Source organism: Pogona vitticeps, chromosome 11 (assembly GCF_051106095.1).
Source record: "Pogona vitticeps strain Pit_001003342236 chromosome 11, PviZW2.1, whole genome shotgun sequence".
NCBI classification, from domain to species: domain Eukaryota; kingdom Metazoa; phylum Chordata; class Lepidosauria; order Squamata; family Agamidae; genus Pogona; species Pogona vitticeps.
In genome coordinates this window covers 19,973,382-19,987,429 of record NC_135793.1, presented here as the reverse complement: position 1 = coordinate 19,987,429, position 14,048 = coordinate 19,973,382, and positions in this window count along the sequence as shown.

Here is a 14,048-nt window from a genome sequence, read left to right as displayed (position 1 = left end):
TTTCAGGCTTGATTTGACCTCGAATGAATTTATTTGTCTTTCCAACAGCCCACGGTATGTTTAATGCTCTTCTCTGACAGCCCATTTCGAAGGAAATTTCAAATGAACTTTTGCTACTAGCTTTCTTCCTTGCTTTCACATCTAAACCTAGTAAGCAGGAATGCCATTATTTGGATGATCTTAATGTTAGGCTCATCTCCAGTGACCCATTGTCACACTTGTTGATCTTTTCTAATTCCTTCATTGCTGCCCTTCCGAAGTCTTGGTCTTCTTATTACTTCGCTGAAGTCCCGTCTTTTATTGATGATTGGACCAAGGTATAGAAAATCTTTAGCCACCTCGTAGTACAAAATAGAGTAATTAAAGTTTTTGATTTATAGTAATCCTCGAACAGAATGGGAAGAAGATATATGAAAACATGGCGGGAGGAAGAGAATCACAACACAGTGTGGGTGATCACGGAACAAAGGAAGGCTAATTGCCTTAGAGAGAGAAAACAAAGGAGTCGACAGCGGATGTCCGAGCCAGCGGAGCCTACTGGCAACGCCCCAAGAGCTCCTTTATTGACTTAGCATGATTTACATAGTAGGTTATAAGATAAACAGATTAGTTACTAGTTACCCAATTGTAACTAGGACTGGCTAAAATAACCCTTTGATCTTATGCTCTACCTCTAAATGAAAGGGCAAAATGAGGGGCTACCCCACCTACTGTTATACATGTCACTGGAACAAAATGCAGCTACAGCCTTTAAGCAGCTGTTTCCGCAACACAGCAAACAAGCTTTGGAAGTAATTGATTGTCATTTAACCACATACCTTAATGGCAGTTCTAAGACTATTATATTGTTATGGCATGCATAAATGCAGGATGATTAAGGAGAGTGTGTTGACCATCATGAGATCTTAATCTCTCCTAATGATATATATTTGTCATCCAGATGAATCAGATTTAGAACATTTATAACAAGAATGTATTATACAGCAGTGAACTTTAACGGAGTGCCAATTTTTACTTGCTGCTATGATTTCTGAATTTCCCATGGGAAAAAGTGAATAAAATAAACCGTTATCATCTCAAAAACTAAACAAAACCCACAATTCACAAGCACCACATTTTACAACAACCAGTTAATTAATGATGACGTGGCGGTTGTGATCTTTTTAAATGGAGACAACCCGGATTTTATAAGGGGAAGTTGGACATCTGGAGGCTAAAGACGGATAGGTTTGTGGGAAGAAATTCTAGATTTCCTCAAGCACATTCACAACAAAGTACAGATGTAAACGCTAGTGTAGTAGTACATTTTGACTTGGTAGGCAGTAATCATGACACTCTGCAAAGCCATTTTCTTTAGGACAGCTAAAATTTGGGATTGTCAAGGGGAACCTTTACCTTTACCTTATAGTGCTAGTGGGTTTTGTTTGCACTACAAACAAGCCTTTTGCAAAGTCAATGGTTCTGAACTGTCCATTCAAAACCAACCCACTCAAAATAGTACACTATGGATTATTGCTGAGATAATCCACACCCCTCTCCTGAAACTGTGAGGAGTGCAGCTAAGCTGGGAGGAGAAATGGAAGCTAAAGAAGTGTATATAATACCATTGCACATACTCATCAAACAGTCCTTACATTCTGACCCTCTAAGACCCGATTCCACTACACTGAACTTAAGATGTGGACCTTCCCCCATCAAACAAGTTCTCTCTGATTGAGTTCTAAGCACTGAAAAGACCATAAGAATTTCAGGAGTACCTTTACTTATAAGTATTCATCCTGAGTAGCTTACTTTGATATTGTGAGTGACAGTTTTTTTTGGGTGGGGAGATGTCCAACCAATCCAACAATGCTAAACAATGGTTACATTCTAACTGTGAGCAGACCTAGACTAGTTAACAAGCCATCATAGTTAACAGAGGTCAAAACTGGGAAAAAAACACCACAAAAATCTTATTTCACGTAGAGGTGCTGACTGTAGATAGGACCTCTAGGTGAAATAAAAGGAGTAGGTGGGAAATTAATTAAGGGAATATGGATTTTTAAAGTCAGCCAGTGATACAGGGTAGTGGGAAACCTGAAGATGTAAAATAAAGTGTGTATGTTATGGAGGTGGATGGAATACAGGGCTTGGCAAGCAATGAATAATGGCAAAAAAAGGGATATACAGACATCAGCGATGAAAGATAAGCAGAAGCTAGAGAAAGAGTATACTTGAAAATAAATAACTGAGTCCTAAATTGAATGTGAAATGGAAAAGCTAGACAGTGAAGAAAAATGGAATGGCAAGGCTGATGCCATGTATTATTCAGCAGTTGTCGGGAGCAGATAACACAAAAACGCCAAGGCTCTTGGGTGATAAAACAGGCTTCAGCCTTAGTTTTCCTCTCTGCCAGCTCATTTTTAAAAAATAAAATAAAAATAAAATAACATTCATAGCTCATCTTTCCTGAAACCCAGGTGGGGCAGGTGCCGTACAACATGAAAATACAGTTCCCTGCCAGGAAAATATTATGATTTGATATAATGCACCCACTATTTTATTATACATGCCATCATCTGAGCCGTTTCCATTAACTGTGATGCTGTTTGTCTCCTGGTGGCACAGCAGGTTCCCTTCGTGGAAGGTTTCTTCACTTCATCCAACACTGTTTGCCCCCCGCCCTTCTCTCTTGAACGGCTTTCTCCTTTTTCACTGCCTTAGACATTTTCTTTTTTAATTCCCTTTTATACTCGTCTTCCAAATAAATCATGGTTAGTTGCGCCTTGTTGAGTGCCCAGCTTGCACAGAGCGGCTCATGCTACGAAGGTTTTCTGCCTCATTCAAGAGGATGGAATCCCAAATGTGTCCTGCATCACTGAACAGGAAACCTCAGAGTTGGTACCCAAACAGAGAACACCTTTAATGGGAACTACTTACAAGACTTCTCCACCAGACTGCAATAATGGGGAGTCAGCAAATATGATCGGGATTTGACCCCTGCTTTCTGTCCCGGGCCAACTGGCACGACGTCTGGAACTGTCTCTCCTTGTGTAGACCGTGCCATAGACTTGAGTTCAAGTCCTCCCAGCAGACCTGCCCCTGCTTCAACACCTTCTGGGCATCTCAACGTCCAGTCTTTGCGGGCTCCTTCATATAATCTGCGACGTCAGCCAGAGGAGGGTGGCCTTACAAAGCTACGACACCAGCAGATGCCTCTACACTCTGCTCCTCATCCCCCCCCACGCAGGGATATCCAGCCAGTCTTCTTCCTCATCTCATCCACCAACTGACCCCCAACCCCTCCTTCGGCTTCCTTGCACCCCAGACTTAGTGCAAGCCTTTCTGCTTTTTGCCTCTTCCCGGGCAGATCTGACGATTTAAAAAAATCTCCTTGTTGTTTTCTGACTCCTCAAATGGAATATCAATCAACGGAACAAAATTCCATGCCTCAGGATGGCTCATAAGAAAGCAGCTGGTTCAATCCACTAACCAACCAGATGAGGAGATATCATGCTTCTCCCATTCATTTCTGCTCATTGTGAGGGAACATAACTGGGACTTAACTGGGTCTGCATCCAAACATCAGCTGTAAGAGTCACTTTTCTATAAATCCTAAGAATTCTCTAATAAATGGATGCAACGCCCCTTTCCGTCCTACAGCTTCACTTGTGGTGCCATTGTATGTGCTTGCGTTTCCAAGCTACTTTGAAACTTGATTGCAAACTTCCAGCCAGGGAATTCCGATCAGTGTCATGATCTCCATGAGAAGCAGCAGCATGGGGCCAAATTCCACCCCACACCCGGAACAAACTCTGAAACAAAACAAACCATGTTTCTTCAAGAGATAAAAAAACTCATGGAACAGCAGGTCACTGTTGTAACCAGGACAGTTGTTAATGCTCTACGGATGGCAGGAAAAACACAGGTATCACCGAGGATTAAACAAGTATAATATGGAGAACAGATGATGCATTTGGAAAAGCCCTAACGGACAAATAAATAAATATGTTGGAATATCTTATATGTAGATAATGCATCCAGTAGACAGACATCAAGATACACACAGGCCCATATACACATTAAAAAAAAAATCCTAACAGCACTTAAATACAAATTAGATAACTACTTCCAGAGGGTTTCAGACATTTCAGTTGTACAAGGAATGAGTTGGTTTTCCTATCAACCAATGCAATAGTAACCAGCTTCTGACTTGACTAGGGTCGTAGACATCGCAGCGATTCTTTTAATTCTGAATTTTGCAAATATTCTAGTTTATTAATTCTAGCATCCTGAATAGAGCAGAATCTAGAAGCCTATGAATAATGCATTCGCTCTTTCGAGGCAGCTGTGAAAGCCAATTAGCTGAACTGATATTTGCATATCAATCAAGGGCAAAGTATCTCTTGCTCAGCTGTGAGAGAAGCAGCCTCTGGAATGTCAAGGTGTACACTCATGGTTTTCATAGGCTACTATAAATGGCAAGACCTTTATTTAAATTTTGAAGATTTAAAAAAAAAAAAAAGGGAACCAATCAGCAAGGAGGTGTGTGTGTGTGTGTGTGTGTGTGTGTGTGTGTGTGTGTGTGTGTGTGTGTGTGGGTGTGTGTGTGAAGCAATCTAATCAGCAAGGAGGATCTCTCTGCTGGACGCCAACGTGGCAGCAGTCAAAGATGAACACATGTAGGGCCAGCTCAAGACATTTTGCTGCTTGAAGCAAAAGAGAAAACATGTCCCCAATCTTTTTTCTTTTTGTAGAAATTGACTAGACTGGAAATTCAAGACTTCAAATTTTGCTGCGTGGGGTATTCCACTACACCAGAGTGTAGTGGAAGAGAACAAAACTCAGAAGATGGTGCTGGGGGGACTCCCGTTCAACACCCTGGTTGCTGGCCTGAGGGCCTTCTCTGTGGCTGCTCCGAGACTTTGGAACTCCCTCCCACGGGAGGCCAGCCTGGCCCCACCTTTACTGTCCTTCCGCAAGCAGTTGAAGACCTCTCCGGGCAAGCTTTCCCTCAGCGACTAGCTGCCTGAGTGGGGTTTTTTAATGGATTGGTGTACTTTACTGCTCTGAATATATTTTGCTGCTGCTTATGCTTTTAATATGGTATTCTTTTGATCCTTTTTTTGTAATTGTATACTCACTGCCCTTAGTTTAAAAAAAAAAACAACTGTCTTTCAATGATGTAAGCTGCCTTGAGTCCTTTTTAAGGAGAAAGGTGGAGTAAAAGTTATATAAATAAATTCGTTTATGAAAATAAACACACCAGAGCACTCTGGGCTAAAGGATTCAGAATCAATTGTGTGGCAGAGACACAGCTTTGTCATCCAGAAAGAGAGAACAGCTGAGGGGCTTAGGTGGACTAGCTATGGTGGGATTGTTGCTGCTTTCCTCTAGCATGTGCCGTTCAAGGTGGCTGCCTCACTGTGCCCAATACAGGGCTGGCTCTCAGCATATCAACAGCAGGAAACGACACATCACCAGTCCCTCTTTTAGCAAGGTTTAGCAACGAATCCGAAATCTACTGAGTATGTAGGACCTACAGGTCTATGTTCTGCTTCTTAGCTTAGGACTCACTGTGGTTTCAGTGGTAAGGTAAAGGTAAAGGTTCCCCTTGACATTTTTAGTCCAGTTGTGTCCGATTCTAGGGGGTGGTGCTCATCCCCATTTTCAAACCATAGAGCCAGCGCTTGTCCAGAGACAGTTTCTGTTGCCACATGGCCAGCGTGACTAGGAAACATCGTTCAGTGGTACTTCTTGTAATTCTGCATTTCCAGCTTTGATCCCTTGTTGCATTTTTTCCTGTTGAGACCGGGGGACCTGGAATGTGGTGCCAGCTGGATCAAAACAGCTCGGCTGGCTTTGAGTCTTTTGTGACTGGACTGGGAGAGAGTGACATTTGCCATGCTGCCTCAGGTGGCAAAGTATCTTGGGTCAGCTTTTCTATTTTGGTTTTGTGTGTATGTATTTCTGTTATCAGTCTGTGGCCAGCTCAGGTGGTCTCCTTGCTTTTCTCTCTCTCTTTCCCTCCAAAGACTATTTGCTGACTCAGTTTGCTTGCTACTTCTAATGCTATTGAGATATCAAGCTTGGGCTTTGGATGGCATATTGCTCTACGTTGATTATACTCTTATCATGCCGGTACTTGCTCTGGCCCTCTGCAGGATTTCCACAGAAAAGTTTCATGGCTCTCTTAGGGTGCTGACAGCCATAAATGTTGAATGCTGCTTTTAAAAGTGATTGTTTTCCTTGTGGGGAAGAGTTACTCTTTTAACACAGCGCCTTCTTTTCCAAGGACATAGAACATGAGCTTCTCAATAACCCTAGAGGGCTTAGCAATCTGAGCTCTGCAAAAAAATAAAATAAAAACCATTAAAATAAAATAAAAATAAAGACAGAAAGGTCCTGCGGGGCTAAGTCAGCTGTTGGCTGAACACGCTGACTGATGGTTTGTACTCCAAAGCTTTCATCTTTGTTTGCTTATGTGGTCTTATTGCAAGGGGGATTGTTGTTAGACAAGCAGAACGAAGATCCAAATACAGAAAGGTGACTCTGTTGTACAGGAGGTTTGCAACAGGCACTGCCAGGGCTCTTGTTTGCTCTGCGTGGCTCACCGTGAGGTCAGAAAGTCCATGTGGTCTAGTGGATATAGACAAGAGTCTTGCGTCTGACTTTGAGAAACGAGATCCAGCTTCAGATCAGATCCTAATGTGACCACAAAACCTAAGGGATCACTTTGCAACAGTCAGTTTCTCTCTTTCATAGCTATATCCTCATATCAGTATAAGGCTATCTGCTACAGAGAGCTTGTTGTTAGAAGCAGCAAATCCTCAAGCCTTAAAAGTCCTCTGACTGTCACTGTGAGCTTTTCTATTCTCTCGTGCCTTCAAAATGAGCTTACTTTGTTTTGTGATCGATCAGCAGGAGATAAATAAAGGGTTTGTCTGCTTTCTAATTTTTCAGACAGGAAGCTGTCTGAAAAATGTGTTTCCTTCGGTTTATGTTGCCCATTCAAAACAAAGTCCCAAAGTACTTGCAGTGCAACAGGGTTAGCTAGTTTATGAGAAGATGTTGTTGCTGAGAAAATCCATCCTCTCTTCAGCAACGCTCAGGAGGCAGCTGAGCTCAGGAAAGCCTGAAGAGAATGGGGTGTGGAGATGATTCCATTGCTCGTCAACTACTCACATTTAGACCTTGGTTCTGCTATAGACTATGAGCTCTGTGGAGAAGAAAATATAAGATTAAAGTGTAATGAATACTTAAAACAGAAGGGAGGGAGGGAGGGAGCAATTAGACTAAATTGGGGAAGAGTACGGCCTACAAGAGTGGATTTCAACCTTCCAAAGAGCCTGGTCTTCATTTCCCAGAAACCTTTATAAGAACATAAGAAGAGCCCTGCTGGATCAGGCCAAGGGCCCATCTAATCCAGCTTCCTGTATCTCAACAGCGGCCCCACCAGATGCCTTTGGGAGCCCACGAGACAACGAGATTCCTGTTTCCTGATCCCCCTCCCCTGCATCTGGAGGTCCCTTCCTTCTAAGGCTGGAGATTGTACATCCCCATCATGTCTTGTCACCTGCGATGGACTTTTCCTCCAGGAATCCGTCCAATCCCCTTTTAAAGGCATCTAGGCCAGGGACTTTATCATTGTCCACAATTCTCGGAATTGAAGTTCTAAACATCGCCAATTGAGAGAGTCTTCTGTGGGTGAATCTCAAAACTATAGTCTAGTAAATGTTGCAGCAGCTGGCCTAACGTTCCTTCTGCTGAATAGCAATGCACTTCTTTCCTTCCTAAACCTGTTGTACACCAATTCAGTGCATTTGGCACATGCAACACCCACGATGTTGTTGTTCATGGAGACGGGGGCCATAGTGCTCTGCAGTTTTTATCCGCGGCCGTTTCTTTGTCGCTGTTGAATTACTAGCTGCACTTCTTCTCCTCCGCCTAGCAGGGGCCCGGAGACAGGCAGTCGGCTGCTCATCTCTGATCTTCCGATAAGAATCCCAAACATCGAGGCCGTCCGCTGGGATTAGGGAAACATCAGAGCTGGAGCGGCAGAGAAAATAGGGCCATCTTTATTTATTCTTCCGTATCGGAGCGTTGCACAACTTACAATTATGGCCGTAGATGAAATATAGGTAAAATTACAAATAAATTTAAAATGTTAAGATAATATGATTATTTTTGATCAGAAGTGGGCTACTTCAGTCGTGTTACCTCAGTCATGTGCTAGATGTTTTTTGTGGGGCATAAATTCCATGTACTGCATTGCTACATCGCTGCATGGGTTGAATTTCTCCACAATCACAGAAAATGATTGTGTGCTTTATCCAAGTAGCCCTCTTTTACTTGATCAGGCTTTTATTTACCTACTTTGCTTCAAAGTCTATTAAGGGACTTCCAGATGGTCCAGCTAGACCCTTGTCCTGATAGAAGACCCTCTTCAGCCTTCCTCCATTCAGCTAGGTGTGTTGTTTTGTTCTCCACAGATTTAGCCCGGCCTCTTCTGGTTTAATATTGATAGATCGAAATATGTGCAGAAAACCTTTCCTTGATTTTAGCCTTTGTCTAGAGAGTGTCCATAGGCTTAAGTTAACAAGAGCCGGGCAGAAATGTTGAGGACAGGACATTTTAGAGGTCACTACTTCATAGGGCCACCCTAAGTTGGGGGCAACTTGGTGATACATAAAAACAAAAACAACAGATTTGGGAAGAATGTCCACAAAGGTTTTTTCTTCTTCTTCCTACCTCCTTTGTGAGCATCTCAAAGACTTCTGGCTGGACTGAGCAACATGCTCAGCAAGATAACCTGTTGGTCGTATCCTCTCAAGTTCATGGAGTGCAATATGATTTGGGATGGAGAAATAGGTTGTGGTTCCAAAGCCTGAGAAAAATTACTTTGGGGAATTACAGTTTCCAAATGACCAGTAGCGCTGGCTCGTGATTCTGGGAGTTATAGTATCCTTTTCAAGGTCCAATTCTGAGCAGCTACAAACAGACTAAGATGAAGGTATGGTTTTGCCTTCTAGATATGGTTTTGCCTTTCCCCCTCCTTTCTCAGTAGTGTTGATTACTGCCCTTATTTACTTATAAAGTGGCCCCAAATCCATAAAGGCTGTGAAAAAGTTAGAAGCAAAGATAATACATTAACTGCCTCAAAAACTGCATGTTTTTTAATGCAGGAGGGAGGGCTTTTTCCAATTATTTTATCACTCGCTTTTGTATGAAAACATGCTGCTGCTCTGCTGTGCTTATTATTGAATCTATATTCTGCTGACTGAGAAGGGGATTGGAGACTACGGAGAGCTAATAGCAGTTCTTGATTTTAATGAAGAAAAGCTGATTCTCCTTGGAAGAAGCCCCTCGCCTCAAATACAGTCGTGCTGTTTGTCCTCCCTTGGGAAACTTCCCCGTAGTAATTTCATTAGCAAAGGAGATCATGGATAAACAAGCCTATGAAAACTAAACTTTTCTGCATCTGTCGTTATTTGAACTTGGCACAGAACTTACGCATTTCTCCATGGAGGAGTTTTCTTTTTCAAATGAACTTGAAATCCATTTTAAACCTGGGACATGTATAACAATGCTTTCCCAATTCAAAAGAGAACTTGAGCTGTCATTGGCTAACATGGGGCTTAAAAAGTTATACTTAGAAAGTCATTTATTTCCACTGCTTATCTGAAAAGTAACTTTTTACTTGTTTACTCATTACAGTAGGGGGGGAAGTCAACTTATTTTTTATTTTAAAAAGAGGTATAACATTCCTTGCACATACAGAAGTGGACGGCAGCAATGTCACCTTATATGCTTGATTAAAATCAAAAGATTTTCTAATAAAGGGTGGATCCAGATTTAATCATCTTTAGTTAGACCCATCTATTAGTCCCACCCTGATCATGCACAGCTGTTTTAGGTTTTTAAGACGACCTCCACAAGAAAAGTCAAGCTAGGATAAGTAGGTAGGAACCATGAATGAATGAGAAAGGGCTCCTTTACAGATACTTTGCCCATTCACACAAGCAACATAGGGAGGGGACTCTCGTAAGTGTCAAAATGCAATGCAATGTGGAACATATGAGCCTTAATCAGGCAATACTGAATCCAGGGTTCTGACCATACTTAGAGCGGATCACTCAGTCCACCCTTTTCCATTGTTGCTTTCCTCAAGAGTAAAGAGAAGTAGTTCCTGTTTGTGTGTAGGCTGAAAATCCTGGGTTTTTGGTCATTTGGGTAGCAGAAGTCTCTCCTCCCTCCCCCCAGATGAGGGGGCCTTCCGATCACAGAGCTGATGATGTGCCGAGTGCAGGATTCAGTAACCCCTGATCCAGGCTGTAGAGGTCAGCACCACGGACAGATCTGAGGGACATGCTAATGAGCTCTTCCATTGCTTTCAGGTCCTGTAGAAGGGTGGCACCAGGATGTGAATAGGAAGCCGAAAGGGTAATTCCATTACCCCCAGGGAAGCAAACTTTCATAGACTGGGAAAGAACATTGGCATTGTATCTGAGGAAAATTGCCATACCATGTCCCATTGTGGGCCGCTGAGGCTGGTAATCCAGTGCTGAGCAAATTTAGGGGTTCAGCAATGTGGCTAGCTCTTGTGAAGTTTGAAAGTAAATCCAGAAGAAATTCAGCATCCTGCCAAGTGTTCATGGCACCCGTAGAGGAGCCTCTATGGGCTTGGGAGAGCTACTGTACTGTAACTGGCCACTTTTGTGAAGGTCCTTCAGGCCCTGAACAATCACTGTAAACCCACTGAGTCTTACAGAACAGGGGGGAAAAAGCATAGGGGGGAACGTCGTGTTGCACTTGCGCCCTGCTTGAGCCACAAGGTCATCGTGAGCTCTGGTTTGGCCCTGCCATCAACTTCCAGCTTGCTACCCGGTTTGTTTGGGCTCTGACCCATAAACTTTCCACTGTGTTAAGTACGTTCTTTTATTGGCTCTGATTCCCCCACCATTCAAATTCATGGGATGATTCCAGGTACTAACACTATATTTTTCTCCAAAAATCAGAGGGCTGTTATTCCTACCGCTGTAGGTATACATTTAGGGTGCCCAAAGTTACCATTGTCTAGTCATTATCCTCTGCTGTAAATGTGGGCTAAGCAATTGTTTTCACAACCTTCTGGGCAAAGTAATTACAAGTCATGGTTTGTACTGATTGTATTGTAGAATAAAACGGGTTTGTACCACCTCTTGTTTGCGGCCTGGAATTCTGTTCTCAATTACGTGGTCTGCTTACCGGCACCGACATAGGAAAATACAAGTCATACAACTCAAGGGACATTAAGCCTAGCTCTGAATTGGTTTTTGATCTTCATTTCTTGATAATGTTTTTTCCCCAGCCTTTCTTTGGTTTGATAACTAAGTGCAAAGTTCTATAGGAAGTTGGCTTTAAGTTATGGACCTAATGATGGTACAGTTTCATTCTCTGACAAAATATAGACTATGATGAAAAACTGGAGCTAAAGAGGGGAATCTAGCATTATTAAATGAAATGATCCCCTCCCTGCTTTGCCAAAATTTATAGTGAAAGGGGATGCCAGAGGATGAGATGGCTGGACAGGGTCATCAAAGCTACAGTGGGGTCTTGACTTGAGAACTTAATCCGTATTGGAAGGCGGTTCTCAAGTCAAAAAGTCTGTAAGTCAAGTCTCCATTGACCTACAGTGCATTGAAAACCGATTAATCCCGTAACAGGCCGTTTTTGTTCCATTTTGGTTTTTTTCTGGTCTGTAAGTCAAATCTCAGTCTGCAAGTCAAACCTAAATTTTGTGGCCAGAGAAGTCTGTAACTCAAAAAGTCTGTAAGTCAAGCCGTCTGTAAGTCAAGGGTCCACTGTACCAACATGAATTTAACAAACTCCGGGAGGCAGTGGAAGACAGGAGGGCCTGGCGTGCTCTGGTCCATGGGATCACGAAGAGTCGGACATGACTTAATGACTAAACAACAATCAATCTATTTTCACGACTTGGTGATTTAATCCCTTCTCCAATCTTCTAGCCATTTGTAGAAACAAATTCTTCGTATTACGAGCACCATTTCTGGAAAGATGGAAACCGTCTCTACCCATAAGGGGAATTTTAATAGACTGTTTGCTCACAGATCTGGCTGGATCAAAGGCTGATGAAGCTGTTGTGCCCAGCAGCCAACATTTTGCAACCCCCTGCTGGGCACCTTTGGTGGCATCCAGATTCTTTGAAAGGCTACTGATGGTGGGGGTGGGGTGGGGTGAGGAGTCCAGGGGCTAAATAATGACCAATTGTGCCCAGCCACGTAAGGATCAGGTGGCCCTTTTTTCTGTCAAATTCTTCTCGTGGCATTAGAGTTCAGTAGCCACAGTAAAGGTCTGGTGGCCACAGGTGCCCACAGGCAATACTGCCTTCACAAGTATCTCTCTCTGCCTTCTCGCCTAAAAGATATAGGGAACGGCCCATACTTTCTTGTTTATTTGACTGTGCCCGGCTGGAATGCAGTTCTTCTTTGTATCCTATTATCGGTCAACCAATCTTTATGAATGTTGGGAGCACAAATGAACCACTCTTTGTCTGGATTCCTGTTGACTCTGGTCACTTCCAGCCATCTTTTTTTTAAAAAATTATTAAATGAAAGGATGCCAAGAGACAGGGAAGAAGGTAATAAACGTGGTGACTCACTAGATAGACAGACAAAATATTTTCCTGTGTCTTTTTTCTTATCATCAACATTTTCTTTCAAAGCACACTCTTTTCATTCCAGAACGTAGATTTAAGGAATTGGCATCCCAAGAAGCTAGGGTGGCTTACGTTTTATTTTATTACATGTTTATCCGGCCTTTCTTCAAAGACATTTAAGACGGCATGCATAGTTCTCCTTCCATTGTCACTTTATAATATTCACAACAGTCCTATAAGTTAGGTTCCACTGACAGGCCTAAGGCCACCCGGTGACGGTGGGGATGACATAGATGGCAATCAGATCTCCCTAATCCTAGTGCCCTATTGTAACCACCAGAGTTCCCGTCATCCCTAACAGTCAGTCCTGCCCCTGAAGTGATCTTGGATGATGGGACTGGGAGTCCAGCAGCATGTGGCACACCACACAGATTTCTGAAGGAAACCAAAGTCTATCCTGGAGGTAAAGGAAATATATCTTCCTTTTCTTGTCCTCGCCAGTATGGATGAAAAACTGCAAGAGCAATAATAAAAAGAAATGAAAAAATTCCTCTCCACTCCCCTCTTTGGGGGGGGCAGGAAGGACACTTTCCATTTGTCAATATTATTAAGCAGCTTATGCAAAGCAGAGACGAGACTGGAGGGGGATATATATTTTTTGTAATAAACAGGGCTGCTTGAGATGCAATGTGGTCAATCCTTGCATGTGGATGCAAGAATTGCCCCAAACAACATATTCCATCTCAAAGCGCATACTCAGATCAATACTGACCAGGAAAACTGGGTTGTCAAATTGTTCCACAGCCTTATGTGAAAATAAAGAATCTTGTGGGGTTGTAACATTTCCCACCAAGGTTTCTCATAGCACTGAGGCAGTCTAAACCGACATGGACAACTAGCATAGCTATATATTCTTCCTATCCATCCTGGAGATAGACTTGAGTCTTTAATCAAAGTTCTGCTTTAATGCCCGCTAAGAGTAGGGTAAGTAATAAGCCCATCTTCCGACTGATGATTTATAAACCATTATGTTTAGTCCCTATTAAAGCTGATTAAATTTGCAATGCTGATGGCCCTGTAGCACGCTCCTTCTACCTTGTCTAAACAAACCAATGGACAAAAGAAAAGATTTGACACTTTTTTTTCCCCAGTAGCTTATGAGGAACTGAGGAGAAGGCACCCGCTCAAAGCATTCATCTCCGTGTACTGGCAACGCAACTGCTGTCATGGTGAAGTAACCATATGCTTAAAATAAAAACAAGAAGCGGATAACCTTTCTGAAGAAGCATGAGGGAGGGGCAAAGCAGGCAAATAACATTTGATTTGCTGACATGCATGTCTGTCATGGGTGATCCGAGATCAAAGAAGGTCTGTGGAATGTGCCAGGAGCAGGGCCGTCCCAAGGCATTTT